This window comes from Dermacentor albipictus, chromosome 8 (genome assembly GCF_038994185.2).
Source record: "Dermacentor albipictus isolate Rhodes 1998 colony chromosome 8, USDA_Dalb.pri_finalv2, whole genome shotgun sequence".
NCBI lineage: Eukaryota > Metazoa > Arthropoda > Arachnida > Ixodida > Ixodidae > Dermacentor > Dermacentor albipictus.
This window is the reverse complement of record NC_091828.1, coordinates 8,602,075-8,619,454: the sequence shown is the minus strand read 5'-3', so window position 1 is coordinate 8,619,454 and position 17,380 is coordinate 8,602,075.

The window sequence follows — 17,380 nt, the reverse complement described above, 5'->3', positions numbered from 1 at the left end:
GCGATATTTTCCTACACTAGCCTCTTTATGCAAGTTACGATGCAACAAAATATAAAAGAACTACAAGATCCCACATTTTCCCGCAGAAGCGGCTTTTCGCGAAGCCTCCAGCACATATTTCTCACAAAGAAACTACTAGAATACGTTCACCCGGCATGCATATATAAACCCGAGCGCACATATAAGGAAACGGCCCTGTTGCAACTCGGGGAAGCGTTTGGGCCATGAATCTTCTAGGCACAGCGATGACTACGTTCGGGAGCAGGATCGAAAGAAAGGGGTTTATTTTACATTTATTACGCGGCCTCTGGATATCGGAGCGCACTGCACGTAAAAATTATTTAAATGTTTGACCTCATTACACGTCAGAGCACACATCAGTACACACACGTCAGCAGACGTCAGGACACAAACTGCATCAGTGATGTCCGCTTTTAAGCACTTTATTTCATTTGGCGACTATACCAGGCAATCTGATAACTGTGTCACGGCCAATCACAATCGCCGACTCGTTCGGAAAATCTTTTGCATGACGTCGCACCGTTCCGACGGACTCCGCCGCCAGCGTGTTGCGTGAACGCCCAGCATACGAACAACCACGTGGTAATCTCGGAAACTGGTGTCAGCGAAGTGTCCACGGAAGACGTTGGCCCTCTGCATCAGTTAGTGGACTCTGCGTGACAGAGACCTAGGAACCTAGGACCTAGGACCTGGTTTTAGGGCCTGGTTGTAGGTCGTAGGAACCTACGACCTAGGAAGCCTGGCCTTCCCGGTGGTTGCCACGTCTACCGAATCCGGTGATCGTTGTAAACTTTAAGGGAGCTTTGTGGACTTGTCAGCAGTCGGAGCCCCGGCTGCTTCGATGTCTGGGCGGGGGCTGCCTTTTGGGAAGCATCCAGGGAATGCCCGTTTCTGTTTTGAGACGTAACAACTTATACGTATAGCCCAGGGGTGTAGCCAGGGGGGGGGGGGGGGGCGGGGGGGGCTTATGGGGCTTCAGCCCCCCCCCCCGAAATTTTTTCGTGCTGTCCATGCACCGCCGACCAAAGTGACCCCCGGCGCCGGAAATCACTCTGGATTTTCTCTAGAATGTCTTTTTGACGCTCGAAAAGATATTTAACCGCGAAGATTGCAAACTCGGGCTGGATTTCGTGGCAACGCCCATACACCGGGAGTCACATAACGCGAAGCAGTCCCATCCGATCACAAAGTTTCAAGGGCGCTTTGATGGTGAGCGGGCTCGCCGCGGCATCTCACTGAGGCCACGGAATCTATGGAGCGCATGGATTTCAATTGCGAAACTTTATGGGTATAAATCTCATAAGCTCTTGATGTGAAAGGTGCATTGACATTTCCAAGGTTGTGCTTTAGATTTTCTATTGCGGAACTTTGTGGGTTTAATGTTGTTGTAAACATTTGACGCCAAAGGTCTATTGACTTTTCTAAAGTGTTACATCGGAACATACAACGAGACAAGCCTAATCAACACACTAGCAGACGAGTTGACAAAGCAGGCAGCGAGGCCCAACGAGACGAAGCGTTGGGGTGGCTCATTTGTGCCGTCATGTCACATAAAAAATATCAACATTTTTTAACCTACGCCAGAACATCCATGTCAAGACACTAAAGCCAGCCAAATTAATTACGTTCTTATTTCTTTTTTCTACTTTGACTTTTATTCGCGAGGACACATTGAGCCTCTTCAATTTTTTTTGTTCTCGCTACCCTACCCGCGGTCTGCCAGAACCAGTCAGAGCGCATACGTTTTTCTCGTATGGCCCCGACCACCGTGCGGTGCACTTCGGTGCGCGTTCGGTTTGCTCTGGCCGAGAGGATTTTCACCGGACAGAGTTTTGGACGCTTTCTGGCTAGCAGACAAGAAAAAAAAAATGGTCGCTCGCCGCCATCACTGTGGGGACTCGAAAGGATTGCACCGCATTCCTTGAGCGGAACCTTTCCGGAAAGTCTTGTTTCGCCGCTGTAGGATACTGAGCAGTATGCGTATGGTTCTCAGTGGACCAAGCGTCTCATGTTTTCTTCGGTATTTCTTCCGTAGCCCCATTAGGTGCCCGAAGTAGGCATTAGATTCTGGCCAACATACTTTCCTATGCGTTTTTTTTTTCATTTCGGTGCCTCTGCCTCACAGAAAAAAATACATTGTTGCGGTGCAGCGAATTGTCGCATGGTGAAAGTTCGATTTTGATACTTCTTTTGCGGAAAGTATTGGGCGACGGGACGCTTCAGTTGCCGGATACGTTTATTATATTATTGTGAAAGCAATTATATGGACACTCCAGGCGCATTCTTGCCATCGCCCTCATGTTTCGTATAAAGTCCAAGGGTGATAACATCGTGACCACGCGCTGCATGCTGTATGTGCGAGTGAAAGCGTAGGAGGGGAGGTGGAATGGGTGAGCCGACGATGGTGGCTCAGTCTTGTGTGCGCAAAGGAGAAAAGCGGGGAGCAAGAGCGCCGCTTCCGTCGTGCGCAATACATCGGGGGGAGTGGACGGAATAGGGGCGGAATCTAGGATTCTGTGAATCTATGATTGCGCAACATGTTTATTGGCCTTGTTTGACGCATTATACAGAGTTACTTCTTCTTACATACATAGACTCATTGGAGACTTATACGCATATTTAAATATCTTGTTGCGAGGTTTTGTGTATACATGCAGTGAACTTTGTTTCCAGTGACACTTTTCTGTCCTTTCTCAAGCCATATTTTCGCATTTTTATATCCCATTGTATCTTTGCATTTCTAATGTAGGAGGGCGAGTCAAATGAAAGTGAGCCTACCCTAACCGCGCAATAATGGTTCGCTTCATTATCTGTGAGGCATGCGCGCAGGAGAACGGCATGTCTCATTTACAAAAGTGACACGCAGGTGTGAAGATGAAGGTTCTTTAATGCTCTCATACACTGGGTTGAATATGGTTGCGTCACATAATGGACACTTCAAAAGTTGAACAGCTTGGTGTCGCGAAGTTTTTGACAGCTGAAGGTGTTTCCAAAACAAAATTAATCACCATATGACTGCCGTGTAGGTTGAACACTGCATTTCATTGACCACTGTAAAGCGTTGGAGCGAACGGTTCAAAGGACGTTGCAAAGACATTCCAAGACCAGGAAAAAACCATCGTGCAATCACCCCCCACACAATTTCAAAGGTTCTTGAGCTGCTGAAGCAAGAACGGAGGATAAGCATCGATGAACTGGCAGACCGTATGAACATCAGTCATGGTTCGGTTCACGCCATAATTCATGAGCTTCTCGGTTATCGGCTCTTTGGTGTGCAATGGATCCCCAAGATTTTTATCCATCGCGAGAAGACGGAGAAGTTTCACGCTGCCTTGACTCATCTGATCGGGTATCACAATGAGCATGACGACTTCTTGTTTGCAACTGTGATCGGGGACGAACCTTGGTGCCACTACTACGAGCCTGAAACATGACGGCAAAGCTTACAGTGGCAGCATTCGAATTTACCACGCCCAAAGAATGTAAAGGCCATCATTTCCGCTGGAAAGGTGTTGTTGACTTTTTTTTTTCGATTGACAGGGTGCATTACTGATAGAATTTGCTAAATCTTGAGAGGCTATCAATTGTTTCTGATATTGTGAAACGCCAGAACGGCAGGGTGTCGCAATCAAGAACGAACAACGTGGAAAATTGACAATTGTCCCACGACAATGCCTGTCCCCACGTCGCTTATGTGGTTAATACAAAACTGGCAAAGTTCAAGTGGGAAACGCTGCAACATCCCCCTTACAGCTCAGACCTGTCACCTTGCGACTTCTACATTTTGGGGCAACCGCAAAAACAGTTCAAGGGAACCAGATACAGACTTTTTGAAGCAGCAACCCAAGGAGTTTTATAAGACGGGAATCACGTGACTCGTTAGTCAATAGGACAAATATCTAAATTGTCATGAAGACTACTTTTAAATAAAGTACCCCGTTGTTGGCTCATTCATTTGACTTGCCCTCATATATCTTGCAGAACTCCTGCTTTTTATACGTGCTCTCTGTCGCGACTATAACTTCGGTGCAATTACTCACGATACACGACAAGGGACAGCTACTCCTGCGCAATACATTGGAACAAACGACAGCGTCATTGAGATTTTTCACTGGCCATTGCATATATACAAGGATGTAAGCACGGTTCTTCAATGACAAAGTTTTATTAACATATTCGTCCTCAACTTGTTCAGTTCATTGCCTTTTAATTTTTCATATCAGCGGCATGCACTGCTTTCCTGGTTTCGAACTGATATAGTTCTAAAGTTCGTGTGATATTTTCTTGACTTAGTAAATAGACAAAAAACATGGAAGCATTGACGTCAGTTATGTTGGACACACTTTTTGGCACATACGAGTATAATATTTTATGAAAAATTACATATTTTACTTGTATTTACAGTGCGTAGCTTTCAAGAATTCGTTTGCAGCATCTTTGGCAATGTCAATGCAGTTATTATTCATGTATTTGATCCCTCGATGAATAGTTTAAGAGGAAGCTTTAGCTCGGGCCCAATCCGACACGGCCTATTCAAATACTTGTAAAACGCAGAAGCGCTTTTCTGAGATAATCCTGCGAATCGCTTTTACTGAAATTGGTTGCAATTGAGAGAGAAAGTTGGATCGTAGTGTCTGTTGGAAACAGAACTTCGATTTAGGGCCTCAATTTTGTTTAAAATATTTTGGAAAATTCGAAAGTTTGAAAAAATGGAAGCACGACGTTTACAAACTAATAGCTATGCATGAAGAACAGATATTGTGGTTCTGTACACGGCATTTATTATAACACTCAAAGCGGACAAGTTTGCTGTGTGAATTTGTACCTTACGTGAATTGGTTACGTTGTGTACAAGGGTTCTGCAAAAGCCGTATTTCCCCAATACTAAATTGTTTAGAGATTCATGTGCAACATATCTATTTTGTCCGCTGTAGATGTACTATTAGATGCAATTCACAGAATTGTGATATCATTTTTCATTGTTGAGTCACGGAGTTTTAAACTTGATAGTTTCGTTTTCAGAAAATTTTCAATTTTGGCCAATTGTTGATAAATAATTGACCACCTAAATGAAAAATTCGAAGCCAGTAGTCACTAGAATTAAACTTTTTCTTTTAAATGCAACAAACCTCCTCAAATTTGGTGAAGTGGTTGCAGCGAAAAATGAATTCCCCTTCTACATGTACTTAAATAGGAGCACCCGAGCTAACGCTTCCTCTTAAGGAGGAGGCTGAGCTGCAACGTGCAGCTACACACACACACATACATATACACACACACACACACACACATATATATATATATATATATATATATATATATATATATATATATATATGAACGAGAAGAAAGGGGGTTAACCGAGGGACCCGATATTTATTAGTCATATAAAGCCAACAACCACTGACACCAAGTACAACATAGGGGAAATGCGGCAAAAAAGATGTTCCACGTCCGCCGCCAAGGTCCTTGAGTGGGGGTGCTGGCTAACACTCCCAGGGTTCTATAGTACACATAAACACCCAAGAAAGTGGATGGGGAAACGCCGCCGCGGTAGCTCAATTGGTAGAGCATCGCACGCGACATGCGAAGGTTGTGGGTTCGGTTCCCACCTGCGGCAAGTTGTTTTTTCATCCACTTTAATTTCCATTAATTTATCATTATTTTATTTCATTCTTTAAGCACATGCAATTTCCCCTATGTTGTACTTGGTGTCAGTGGTTGTTAGCTTCTCATTATATGACTATATATATATATATATATATATATATATATATATATATATATATATATATATATATATATTGGGCCAGTGGCGTGCCCCCCCTCCCCAAACAAAATTTCTGGCTACGCCACTGGTATAGCCATCCATACTATCACATGAGATGCGTCTGTTACGGGCTACGTTTTCTACAGAAATAGGCAGAGAACTAGTAAACGTTATAATAACCTCACTGAAACAAAGGTACGCAGTCACGCGCATTAATCCTTTAACGAACCAAATTGATTTCATGTATTCTTGCTCCCACTTTGAAGGAAGTAGCATTCTTTGGCTCTTTAACCAGTTTGCTTGTTTGCATATTCTCTGCCAAGCGCCATTCCTCCCCTCTAGCACACTTCGGGGGCGCGTTTGTCGACCAAGGCAAAGTCGCTTTAGGCGCACGTGATGCCGCGCAAGAGCTTCGTTCGGTCTACTGGTTTCGATTCTGTGGTAGAGCTGTGTCGTGTTTCTCCACTGCGTGAGTGCAAGGTTCCAGGCCTCGTACGTCATCAAGTGTGCTGCGCGGCTCTTGTAGAGCCGCACAGAAATACCTTCTTCCTCCAAAGGGTATACACATTCCAATTCTATATATTTGTCAAACGAATTTCTAACTACATTCACTGCTGCTATGGCAATCAGAGGTCGCAGTTACTGCGGTAACGTAGTTTGGTTCATAATTCTCATAGCCCCTGGATTGTTTTAGTTTTCGACAATTTTATTTACTGTTGCCACTTCTAAATTTTGTCGCGGCATTTCTCAATTGTTGTGAATATTGTTCTGAACTAAGGCGACAGCTGGTACATTGTGGCAATGTGTCTAAATGCGTTCAAACTCACGCTGCAATGCACAAATGACGCACAGACACAGTGGAGGGGGAACTGATAGCGAAACGTCAAATTAACTCTCTCTTTTAGTTTAGTTCTAGGCTTCTAGGCTCTTGCAGCTGCTTTGTACCTATGAGTGCGTTTTGTACTAGATATTGATTGAAACTTTCAAAATGAGAACCTAAAGAACTTCTTCATGTCTTTGAATGCAAAACTTTAAATATACGTTAATCCTTTATTGTGTGAGCCTCCAACCTCAATTTTTAATGGACCTGCCTTTTGATTTCGATGTTATATGCGCAGCTCCAGTGTTGCCATAAACACATGCGAACAGCAAATTCACAAAAACATGCTATGTTGCTTCAAGTGGCCCTGTTCTTAAAGCGAAGAAAACTTGTTTATTCTATTTATCACATTGACGCACAATACAAGTATTATTCTAGTTTGTTCAGGGCCTCCCTCCGGCTCTCTGCCCTCTTTTCGATGTGCAAGCACGACTGTGTTGATAATGAAGGCAGTCTACTACGGAGTGTCGATGTGCTACCCACATCGGCAAGTTTGGTTTTCACCAAGCACTGCTAGCACTTATCACAGTGATTTCATGAGGCTCGGAGTAACACAATGCCCGTGCAACAAATACAACGCCTGCAAGTATAACCCTGGCAAGTGTGAAAGCATTTATCCATTAGCCTGATTCCATTAAAATTTTGAAGCGCGCAGAACTCGCTTGTCGAGTCTGATTGGCGCACCTCGTTTCCCACCTACTCGGTTTATTGCATGACAAGTATCGTAATTTTGAACATGGTGAAATGCCAGAGCACAAAACGGGCATTGTGAAAACTAGAAACTCGTTATAGTTCATCAACTTCACTCCAGTGAACTGTCGATGGCCTCAGCCACGTCATTTGTGCTTTGATAATATTCCCGGTCACGACAACCCTGGTCTCTTTATGGTCACTGTCATAAAGAGATATAGAAAATACATCGTTTTTTAATGAAATGAGAGTGACGCCATGAAATTTCAGAAAGTAGATTGGCAGGCAACATTAGGACTGTATTTTAGAGGCCACTGAATCGACGTTAAAAAAAGAGAAGCCGCTTTTTTTCAGTGATGTGTAACAGCGACAATAAGACTCCGAGTAAGATGTTCGCGAGACATGACTATAGAGTGCATCGAACAACTTCGATACGTCGGTAGTGTTATTGTGACTCCTGGTTTTGACATCAAGGGCAGAAAGAAATGCCTTCCCTATTGCCACCAAAACCTGAGCCGTAACAATGCATTAGACTATCATGCTCCGTTTAAGCCGAAGTTTCACGTGGCATCACCACTCACATATATAGCCATCCGCCAAAAAAACAAAAGAGCAATGCCCTGATTTCATAGGACAAACGACAATATCAAGTTTTCGCTCTTCCACATACTGTATATTACTTGATCCTAAATTTTGAAGGTAACGCATATTGTTGCGGCCTATGTATAGCATTATCGGATTGAGCGAAAACAATTGTCAAGGTTCTTTCCCATAACTTGTAGTATTTAACAAGTAAAATGAATATTTCATCGCCTTCCTGAATTTATAGCACTATGTAATGTGTTGAGAAACAGAAAAAATCACTCAAATTCTCAAGAGAGTTCTCTTGAGAATTTCGCATAAAAGTGCCTAGAAACTTTCTCCAATCACATCACTACACAATAATTATACGCTGAGGTGGATATCATATGGAGGGGAAAAGAGTACAGCAGTACTGTATATAAATTAAGCATTTACATCAATAAACATATAGTTCTAAACTTTACAGCACATCTTTCTTTCGTAAAGTTCAAGGAAATCATTGCAAACATTGTTTCGTGCTGCCACATTTGAAAATGGACATATCGATTACAATGCCTCGCGTACAGTTATTCGTTCAATTTACCTAATTCAGCAATAGACAATGCAAAGTGCAACTCACGGATCAATCTCGAGGTGACTGTGAGCCCAATGAGTCTTAGGCAAAGGGCCAATGGGCATCAGCCTGTGAAATAATGGACGTGAAACGGCAGCCCAATTTAACGCCTACCTTCTACCTCACACAGGGATAGTATAGCGAGCTTCGCTTGGCAAAGACACGTATCTAATCAGGCAACATCAACATATAATTTTACGCCAATTATTTGGAGAAACTTGGAGACTAACAAGCTTAAGAACAACTTAAGGGCCACGCAAAGAGCGATGGAACGAACAATTTTCGGCGTAACGTTAAGAGTCAGGAATAAAGCGGTGGGGATCAGAGAGCAAATGGGGATAGCCGATATTGTAATTGACATTAGGAGAAAGAGAGGAGCGGGGCAAATTATGTAATGCGTACGTTAGGTAAGCGGTGGACCATTGGGGTTATAGAATGGGTGCCAAAGAGAACGGAAGCACCGTCAATGATGGCAGAAGACTAGACGGGGACGCGGAATTTGGGAATTCGCGGGTGCTAGTTCGCGAGCGCAAGAGAGGGATAAGTGCAGATCGCAGGAGTGGCCTTCATCCTGCATTGGACATAAAAATAGGCTGATGATGAGAATTTATTCTGATTATTTGACTTATGGTGTTTACGTGCCAAAGCCACAATCTCATCTTGAGGTGCGCCATACTGGGCGTGTCGCGAAATTTTGAACACCGACGTTTTTTATTGCGCACCCAAACCAAGTAAACGAGTCTTGTCGCGATTCGGTCCCATGGAAACGCGGGAGCCATGGCCGCGATTCGATTCCGCGCCGTCGTGCTTACCAGCCCACACCATAGCCAATAAGCGGCTGAGTTATGTTGACTTGCTTGGCCAATTTAAAATGTAAAGTAGAGTAGTTTGCTGGGCCAGTAGGGGCATGGTGAACGTATAACGGTTTTCAGCAAGTACAGACGCGAGCACAAGTAGAAACCATCAGGACAACGCTCGACAACGTTGAAATGTAAAATCGCGAAACCTGTCTTTTAAGACAATTTCTCTAAATTTTGGCGGCATGCAAAAAATGAACAGAACGTCATAACTCTTGCAAGGCAACACAACAAAATGTCATGACACAACACTACATACAAACACATTCAGCAAATTTAGGAAACATAACACTAGTATTACTAACGCAGCAAGATGCCTTTCTGAGCAAGTGGGTCTGATGGCATGACGGAAAGCAGCGCAAAAAAAAGAGAGAGGAAAGAGGCGGAGGAGGCGACATAGCGCGACTTTGCTGCCCTTATTTTAAGGCCAAGCTGTCTAGCTCTTCCGACCAAGAAATTTTAATGTCGTTGGCAGTCTAAGAAAAAAAATTACCGACGATTACGTTACTTCCTAATGCGAAATTTGAGCGCAACAAATAAGCTGTTTCACCTTTTCGATAGATTGAGGCAAAGAAATCGAGCAACACATGTATGCGCTATAACAGAATTTTTTGTTTATTTTTCACACGTATTCCTTTAACAAAGACTCCACTAACAGTTCTTGACAGTCATGAAGGAAGCTTTGTGGTCGGAGAAATAGACTGATATATGTTCGACTTGGTACACCAATGCTTGATTCTCAAAGACGAGATCTATACAAGTGCCTCGCGAGGTTGTCACAGCCGTGGGACGCGTTACGAGCGAGAGGAACGGGATGTTCTCCCGCATAAGTGTTAGGAAATTGCTGTTTGTCTTTATGTCAACATTAAAGTCCCCCACTACTAACATCGGTTTGGATCGATGGACGGTTAATGCGAGTTGCAGGAAGTGCACGACGTCTTTCGTGAGTGCGGTAGCGGACTCACGAAAGCGGTATCAGTCGGTCGCTGCTAGCGCTGGGGGGATGAAAGGGGGGCGGAGCTGGTTACGAGGCCGACGACAACGCCGACGACGACGCGAAACCCAGGAACGGAGGCCAAAGAGCCATTTGTGTAGCCAGCCCTCCTCCACAGTCTCTCCTCCTCCCTTCCATCATCCTCTCTCGCCCGGAGAGCCGACAGCGCGCATGCGCGGCGGCGGAGCAGGTTACGAGGCCGACGACGACGCCGACGACGACGCGAAACCCAGGAACGGACGCCAAAGAGCCATTTGTGTAGCCAGCCCTCCTCCACAGTCTCTCCTCCTCCCTTCCATCATCCTCCCTCGCCCGGAGAGCCGACAGCGCGCATGCGCGGCGGCGGAGCAGGTTACGAGGCCGACGACAACGCCGACGCGAAACCCAGGAACGGACGCCAAAGAGCTGCGCTCTAAAAAAACTCCCCAAGCACGGACCGATAGCGGAGACAGTACAATACCTTGCCCACCGGCGGCTGAGGTGAGTGGGGCAACATGAAGCAGGCGTTAAACATTCCCCACACGTGGGCCCGTCACGAAGATAGTGCATTGCCATGAAGACCGGCGGCGCAGGAGAAGCAGGCGTTAAGCACTCCCCATACGTGGGCCGATCCCGACGATAGTGCAATGCAAGGCAGACCCGTGGCGGAGGTGAAGCAGGCGTTAAGCATTCCCCATACGTAGGCCGATTCTGAATATTGCGCAATAGCGGCCCCGCCCAAGGCGGACGTGAAGCCGGCGTTAAGCACTCCCCATACGTGAGCCCATCCAGAAGATGGTGCAATGCAGGGCCGACGCATGGCGGAGGTGAATCAGGCGTTAGGCACACGCCATACGTGGACGGGTCCCCAACATGATGCAAAGCCGGGCCGACGGGCGGCTTACGTGAAGCAGGCGTTACGTATTCCCCTCACGTGCGCCGTTCCTGAAGCTAGTACACTGCAAGGCAGACGCGCGGCAGAGGCGAAGCAGGCGTTAAGCACTCCGCATATGTGGGTTGCTCCCGCAGACCGTGCAATGTTGGGCCGACCCGCAGCGGAGGTCAAGCAGGCGTTAAGCACTCCCCATACGTGGGCTAATGCCGACGAAAGTGCAATACCGGCTACACCCGCAGCGGATGTGATGAAGGCGTTCAGCACTACCCATACGTGGGCCGATCCGAAAGACGGGGCAATGCACGGACGACATGCGGTGGAGGTGAGGCAGGCGTTAAGTATACTCCACACGTGGGGCGATCCAGAAGTAAGTGCAATGTCCGGCCAACCCAAGGTGGAGGTGAAGCAAGCGTTAAGCACTCCCCATACGTGGGCCGATACCGAAGAGAGTGCAATATTGGCTCCACACGCGGCGGAGGTGAAGCAGGCGTTAAGCATTCCTCATACGTGAGCCAGTCCCGAAGTTTGTGCAAAGCAGTGCGGACGCGCGGCAGAGGCGAAACAGGCGTCAAGCACTTCCCATAGGTGGTCCGATGCCGAAGGTAGTGCAATGCCGCGCCAAACCGTGGCGGAGGTGAAGCAGGCATTGAGCAGTTCCAATACATGGGCCGATACCGAAGTTAGTGCAATACCGTGGCGACCGGCGGCGGAGGCGAAGCAGGCGTTAAACACTCGCTATACGTTGGCCGATGCTGAAGATTGTGCCATGCCGGGTGGCCCGCGGCGGAGGTGAAGCAGGCATTAAGCACTCCCCAGATGTGGGGCGATCCGGACGATGATGCAATGCAGGGCTGACATACGGCGGAGTTGAAGCAGATGTTAAGTACTCTCCAAGCGTGGGTGGGGCGATACCGAATATAGAGCGATGCCGGGCCCAGCCGCGGCGGAGGTTAAGCATGCTTTAAGCGCTCCCCATACATGGGCTGATACCAAAGTTAGTGCAATACCGGCCCCTCTCTCGGTGGTGGAGCGCAGGTTAAGTACTCTCCATACGTGCGGCGATCCCGAAGTTAGTGCAATGCCGGGCCGACCCTCAGCGGAGGTGCAGCAGGTGTTAGGCCCTCCCTATGGGCGGGCCGATCCCTAAGATAGTTCAATACTAGCCCGACCGGCAGCGGGGGTGAAGCAGACGTTAAGCACTCTCCATACTTGGGCTGATCCTGAAGTTCATGCAATGCTGGGCCGACCCGTGGTGGATGCGAAGCAGGTGTTAAGCACGCCGCATACACTTGCCGATCCCGAAGATAGTTCAATGATGGTCCGACAAGCGGCGGAGATGAAGCAGGCGTTAAGCACCCACCCATACGTGGGCACATCCAGAAGATAGTGCAATGGCGGGCCGTCACGTGGCGGAGGGGAAGTTGGCGTTAAGCACTACCCACTCGTGTGCCGATCCCGAAGATAGTGCAATGCCAGACGGCGCGCGACAGAGTTGAAGCAGGCGTTAGGCATTTCCGATTCGCGGGCAGACCCCGAAGGTAGTGCTATGCCGGGCCGAGATGCGGCGGAGGTAAAGCAGGCGTTAAGTATATTCCATACGTGGGCCGATCCCGAAGAAGTGCAATGCCGGGCGGACCCAAGATCGAGGTGAAGCAAGCGTAAAGCACTCCCCATACATGGGCTGATCCCTAAGACAGTGCATTATTGCACCCCTCGCGCGGAGTTGCAGCAGGCTTTAAGCACTCCCCTACGTGGGGCGATCCCGAAGTTAGCGCAATGCCGGTCAGACCCGCAGCGCATGGGAAGCAGGGGTTATGATATCCCCATACGTGGGCCGATCCCGAAGGCAGTGCAATGCTGGCTAAACCCGCGCGGCGGGGATGAAGGCGTTAATCCGTCCCCTTACGTGGGCCGATCGGGAAGATGGTGCAATGCAGGGCCGACATGCGGCGGAGGTAAAGCAGCCGTTAAGTATACTCCATACGTGGGCCGATCGCCGAGATAGTGCAATGCCGTGCCCACCGGCGGTGGAGGTGAAGCAGGCGTTAAGCACTCCCCATGCGTGGACCGATCACGAAGATTGCGCAATAGCGGCCCCGCCCAAGGCGGAGGTGAAGCAGGCGTTAAGCACTGCCCATACGTGAGCCCATCCCGAAGATGGTGCAATCCAAGGCCGACGCACGGCGTAGGTGAAGCAGGCATTAAGCACTCCCCATATGTGGACGGCTCCCCAAGATGATGCAAAGCAGGGAAGACGGGTTGCTTAGGCGAAGCAGGCGTTACGCATTCCCCACAAGTGGGCCGATCCTGAAGATAGTACACTGCAGGGCAGGCGCGCGGCAGAGGCGAAGGTGGCATTAAGCACTCCGCATATGTGGGCCGTTCACGCAGATCGTCCAATGTCGGACCGACCCGCGGCGGAGGTGAAGAAGGCGTTAAGCACTCCCCATACGTGGGCTGAACCCGAAGAAAGTGCAATACCGGCTACACCCGCAGCGGATGTGATGAAGGCGTTCAGCACTACCCATACGTGGGCCGATCCGAAAGACGGGACAATGCACGGACGACATGCGGTGGAGGTGAGGCAGGCGTTAAGTATACTCCACATGTGGGCCGATGCAGAAGTATTTGCAATGCCGGTCCGACCCAAGGTGGAAGTGAAACAAACGTAAAGCACTCCCCATACGTCCGCTGATCCCGAATATGGAGCAATGAAGGGCTGACTCTCGGTGAAGGTGAAGCAAGCGTTAAGCACTCCCCACAAGTGGGTCGATCACGAAAATAGTGCAAAGCAGCGCCGACCCACGGCGGAGGTGAAGCAGGCGTTAAGCATACCTCATACGTGGGCCGATCCCGAAGTTTGTACAAAGCAGCGCCGACACGTGGCGGAGGTGACGCAGGCGTTAAGCACTCCCCATACGCGGGCCGATCCCGCAGATTGTACAATGTCATGGCGACCGGCGGCGATGAAGCAGGCGTTAAGCACTCCCCATATGTGGGCCGATTCCGCAGATCGTCCAATACCAGGCCGACCCGCGGCGGAGGTGAAGCATGCGTTAAGCCCTCCCCATATGTGGGCCAATCCCGAAAATAGTGCAATGCCGTGGCGACTGGCGGCGGAGGCGCAGCAAGCGTTAAGAGCTTCCAAATACTTGGCCAGATCGCGAAGTTAGTGGAATGCCGTGCAACCCGCGGTAGAGGTGAAGCAGGCGTTAAGCACTCTTCATACGTGGGGCGGTACCGAAGATAGTGCAATACAGTGCAGACGCGCGGCGTAGGTGAAGCAAGCGTTTAACCTTCCCTATATGTGGGCCATTCCCGAAGATTGTGCAATCCCGGGCTGATCCGCGGTGGAGGCGAATCAGGTGTGAAGCACTCCCCAAATCTGGGCTGATCCCAAAGATTGTGCAATGCCGGACCGATCCAAGGCAGAGGTGAAGCAGACGTTAAGCACTCCCCATACGTGCGGAGGTCCCGAAGGTAGTCCAATGCCGGGTAAACCCGCGGTGGAGGTGAAGCAGGCGTTAAGCACTTCCCATATGTTGGTCCATGCCGAAGATTGTGCCACGCCGGGTGGCTCGCGGCGGAGGTGAAGCAGGCGCTAAGCACTCCCCATATGTGGGGCGATCCCGACGATGATGCAATGTAGGGCCGACACACGGCGGAGCTGAAGCAGGCGCTAAGTACTCTCCATGTGTGGGTGGGGCGATTCCGGATATAGAGCGATGCCGGGCCGACCCGCGGAGGAGGTGAAGCATGCTTTAAGCGCTTCCCATACATGGGCTGATATCGAAGTTAGTGCAATGCCGAGCCCTCCCTCAGCGGAGGTAGAGTGCACGTTAAGTACTCTCCATACCTAGGCCGATACTGAAGTTAGTGCAATAGCGGCCCCTCCCTCGGCGGGGGTGAAGCGCACGTTCAGTACTCTCCATACGTGGGCCGATCCCGAAGTTAGTGCAATGCCGGGCCGGCCCTCAGTGGAGGTGGAGCAGGCGTTAAAACCCCCATGGGTGGGTCGATCCCGAAGATAGTTCAATACTGGCCCGACCCGCGGCGGGGGTGAAGCAGGCGTTACGCACTCCCAGTATTTGGGCCGATCCCGAAGATGTGCAATGCCGGGCCAGCCCGCTGTGGAGGATAAGCAGACGGTAAGCACTCCACATACGTCAGCCGTTGCGAAGATAGTGCAATGCCGTCCCAACCGGCGGCGGGTCTGCTGCTCGCCATTACAGTGCCCACTAAAGAGCTTCGCCGGTCTTCCTTCTTCACAGAGGGGATGGGCACTATGAATTTTTTAAGGCGAAAGCCTTTGTAGGCTCATGATGAAGTTTCTGCCACCAGACCTTACTGCCGGAGTGCCCGCCGAAGCGTCATCCGGCTATACGAAGAGAGATTAAAGACAGCTTACATAATTAAGAATGATTGATAGTTGCAGTTATTGAATCACACCGTTATAATAGAAATTGTTGTAGGTTAATAATGACCAGTAATGACTAACAGTTAGTTGACGTGACTACTAATGACACTGAAATGTCCAATACCTTTACTGATGGCTTCTAGTGACCTCAATTGTTTAGAAACGACTAGAAATGCTTAGTAAGAATAGTAATGACTAGAATGGAGCACTAAAGACTTGTAATGACTATTAATGATTACGAAATGACTAATATGTCTAAGATTGCTTGTAGTGACCACAGTTGATTCCAGCTGAGTAAAATGTTTACTAGTGGTCGGTAATGGCTGAAATGGCTTGTAATGACTAAGAATGACTTTGAAATTACCAATATGCTTAACAAAACATTTAATTACCAAGTGATTTGAAATGCCTAAAAGTAGAATTAATCAGGAATGACCATTAATGAGTGAAATCAGTTGTAATGAATAATAATGACTCCAAGATGACCAATATGTCTAACGACAAATTTTAACGACTACAATTGATTAGAAATGACTAAAATGGTTAGTAAGGAGCAGTAATGACTAAAAATGACTGAAATGACTTGGAATGACTACTGATGTCCAACGACGTCTTGTAATGGTCAGCAATTGATTACAAATGACGAGAAATGCTTAGAACTTAGCTGTAATGAGTAATATTGACTGAAATGACTTGTCATGAGTAGTAATGACTACAGAAGAAAGAATTTGTCTAACGACAAATTCTAACAACTGCGATTGATTAGATATGACTACAGGTGCTCAACAATGACGATTAAATACTAATAATGACTAAAGTGACATGTAAGGACTGCTAATGACTATGATATGACCAACACTTCTAACGAAAGCTTGTAATGACCACAATTAATTACAAATGACTAAAATGATCTGGGATTGCGGCGCGAAGTGTCACGGATGGTAGACTTCACACTAAAATCCAAGATCATGTTACCATACCTTCTCGCCCAGCTTTGTATCCTTTTGCATTACTAAAAATGCTTAGTAGTGAGCAGTAATGACTAAATGAAAGATGAGAAACAGAAGAGGCAAAGGGAAAGAGACGAATGATTAGACGAGGAAGAGTATGTTTTCGCCGTTCACCTCTTAAGAGAGATCTCGAGAGACTCACTAATTATTTTTTTCTGGTTTCGCGGTACTTTCTATTTTCACATCATGAATCTGTGGTAACATAAAAACAACAAATTTTTCATATTTTTTTCAACTGCTGTTGTAAACGAACGAGTTGGAAGGTGCTTCAACCTCCAGTTGAAGTGAATAAAAGACAGACTTGCTGAGTGATTTGTGGCGGTGAGAATTGGCCGTAGTCCATGCAGACGATACTCTATTGTGGCGGGCTTCACGTGGGTAGAGTAGGATGAGTGTATAGCTCTTAAATGTATTCACTGCGCTATCTTGGGGATCGGCGCATATTTTAGAGTGCAATATATTCGGCATTGGCATACAATTATAAGCTGCACAACTTTTGGAATCGGCTCACATTGTTACGTATTATGTCGTGTTTAACCAATCTTAAGGAGTATCCGTGTTTTTATGCACGGGAACTACGACCTGACTATGAGGCATGCCGTTGTGGCGGAAAGCGTCCGTGGTGTGATAGTTAAAGCGTCGGGCTTATGTGCAAGGAATCGTCTGTTCAAA